At 28.9% G+C, this 2,949-nt stretch overlaps 1 protein-coding gene across 1 annotated transcript in view; it reads left to right on the top strand.

Moving 5' to 3' along the window:
• Window positions 1–2,949, top strand: part of LOC115234837 (neurexin-3b) — a 216,918-nt gene that overhangs the window by 149,933 nt on the left and 64,036 nt on the right. The window lies entirely within an intron of this gene.

Below are 2,949 nucleotides of genomic sequence, written 5' to 3'. Positions count from 1 at the left end.
TTAAAATATACGCGAATAAATCTTAAAATAGTATAATTTAAATTTAAATATAGATATATTATTTAAATATATATATATGAGTTTACAAAATATTGCAAATATACATATAATATATGTGAAGAAGTCACGTATAGAATATTTGAACGATAGAATGCTCCAATATTTAAATACATCTATATATGTATCTATTTACGACTCTCTTATCTTCTTTCTACATCTAGCTTTTTTATTTCTTTCTTCTTTTCTTTTTATTCCTGTATCGAAGAGACACGTAGCTTATGGAAAAAATTATTGATACGAAACCTTTTGCTGTGTATATAAAAATCTTCGTGACAACGGAAAGAAAGATTAACGTCTAAAATCACGCTATCATATATATCACATTTACTATCTAAAATATCCGATCGCGTGCCAACTGCTATCTAAATATTATTTAAAAATTCCCGTGTAAAATATAAATTTTTTCATTTGACATTATACACAATTATTTTTGAAACAATAAATTATCAGCAAAAGAATGTAAGAAGAGAACCTGATTCTTGAATTAATTGACAGCATATTTTATGTAAGTGTTCATTCTTGTCAATAATTGTATCCGTAATTGTTTCCATGAGTGCTTTCTTGCGAATGGTTAGGAAATGAGCCACAATATGTACATAGCTCAAACGTGGATAATATACGCACACGACACTTAAGCTAGCTCTCTAGGTACACCATTGGTCATTGCACATGCACGCAATAATCTACGTTCCTCTCACTATCATCATCTATATCATCGACGCGATCCAGTATTGTATATATCTTTGCTATTGTAAAATACAATGAGAGATATTGGGACTTAAATCGAAATTAATTTTTATTCTTTCACCGAAAACTATATTATTTTTTTTTTTTAATAAACAAAAATAATTGATTATTACTGCATTCATCTTTTCTTACAAAAAGTAAAAAAAAACTCTCTCCAAAATTTATTAGAGTTAATTTTCAATCAACTCTCGAACAATCTATTTAATTTGTTTACTTCGAAATGACTGTGAGCGCGATTAATAAAATTAAATTATTTCTCGACGAGTACTTTAATTTTTGGCAGATTGAGGCTTGTTGTGCTTCTTGATTTTAATCGATCGATAATAGCGGTCATTTCATCAAATCATCCTCTCTGCCTCACGGAATGAATGACTAATGAGCGTCTGACAATTGCCTTTAGCTCGAGCACCAAGCTGCATGAGGAAAGGAGAACGAACGAAATGCACCCGCCTGCATGTTGACGCCAAAAATTACGTCTAATTGTATTTTCAGGACGAAAGAGCAGATCGACGCCGATTGGACCCACTGTTATCAGTTATGCTGAAACATATTCGTTTCGAGAGAAACGTATATCAAGAATCAGATTTAATTAAAAATTAAATGTTTTAAAATTGTCACTGAAATTTAATGCCACAAAACTCTTAAACACTGAATATTATGAATATTCTTCTTATATTCTTAATCTAATAAAATATATACTTAACCACTTGCAATTAAATCGCATTTATTACTATTTTTTTTAAATTATATATATATCAAAAATAATTATTAAGTTTATTTCTTTGGTGGCTCTTATATAAGTACAATTATAAAAAAAAAAAAATTTATACAATTACATTTTATATAAGTCGTATATGTAATTTTCATCGTAGCATAATAAAAATCAATAAAATTAAATCTATGATAATAATACTATAAAAAGAAAATTATACATACGAATATTATATGTCACTGTATAGAATTGTTTTGTTATTATTGCAATTAGAATTATAATTTTATTAATAAATATGTTACAATAAAAAAAGCATTTATACAAACATAGTATTACATAAAAAATTTAAAATATATTTATTGCGGAGATAATTATTAATAAAAATAAATATTAATCTTGAATAAATCTTTAATATAATAAATTTTTTAATCTGCTTCTAAATAATTTAAATACTGTGTTTACAGTATTAACAATCACTGTTTCAGCATCGCTCGGCAACAATGGGAAAAGCGCGTTATGTTATCGATATGTCGGTACATCTATTGAAGACATATAAATATAAAAAGAGAGAGAAAAAGAAAGAATGGGAGAGAGAGAGAGAGAGAGAAAGAGAAAGAAGGAGAGAGAGATTTCAAATCGATCGAAATATACCATAATCAATAATCAATTTCAGAATCAATCCCAGCCCGTCTCACAGTCGTTTCACGTGGTACAGATGAAACCTAACATACACAATACCCATACGTGACACACACATACGTGTACATGTTCTATTTTGTTTCTACCACCTCGCGAATATAAGATAGTCCTAAATTCTCGTCTACTAAGCCTCGACATATATATACACCGCGCCTAACCACGATACCAATATCGTAACTCTTGCGCAGCTGCAACACGGTGGGGCTCTGGGTAAGAAAACACTTGGAATAACTTTGAATATATATTTCTCGATTACTCCGTGCCAAAAGTTCCTTCACCTCTCTTCCTCTCCTCCCCCCCCCCTCCTTCTTATTCCGGCAATAACCCCCAGGGGTGCTTATCTTCTACCCTCTATCTTTTCTTCGAGATTTTTTTTTAATTTACGACGTATGCTTTCCTTTGTTTCATCAATATGCTTTTATGTTCTTCGAACAAATCTTTCTTCTTGAAATTAGACCTTTTGCGTGAATACTGAACATTTTTATTTGTAAGTTATACATTCGGCAAAAATTTTCTTCTCGATATTTAACTTTTGCATCTATTTTTACATTTTATAAATTCAGATTAAAAATAATTTAGAGACATCTCAATATATATTAAGAAAAAAATAATTCTGAATTAATTAGTTAGTATTTTTACATTTTACAAACTAAAATGCAAATACTTTAGTCTCTATTATATATATATATATATATAGCTACACTTCATACTGTCTATTTTTGTCTTTATAT

Source organism: Formica exsecta, unplaced genomic scaffold (assembly GCF_003651465.1).
Source record: "Formica exsecta isolate Colony F162 unplaced genomic scaffold, ASM365146v1 scaffold21, whole genome shotgun sequence".
Taxonomy (NCBI): Eukaryota; Metazoa; Arthropoda; class Insecta; order Hymenoptera; family Formicidae; genus Formica; species Formica exsecta.
This window is presented reverse-complemented; position numbering and strand designations above follow the sequence as displayed.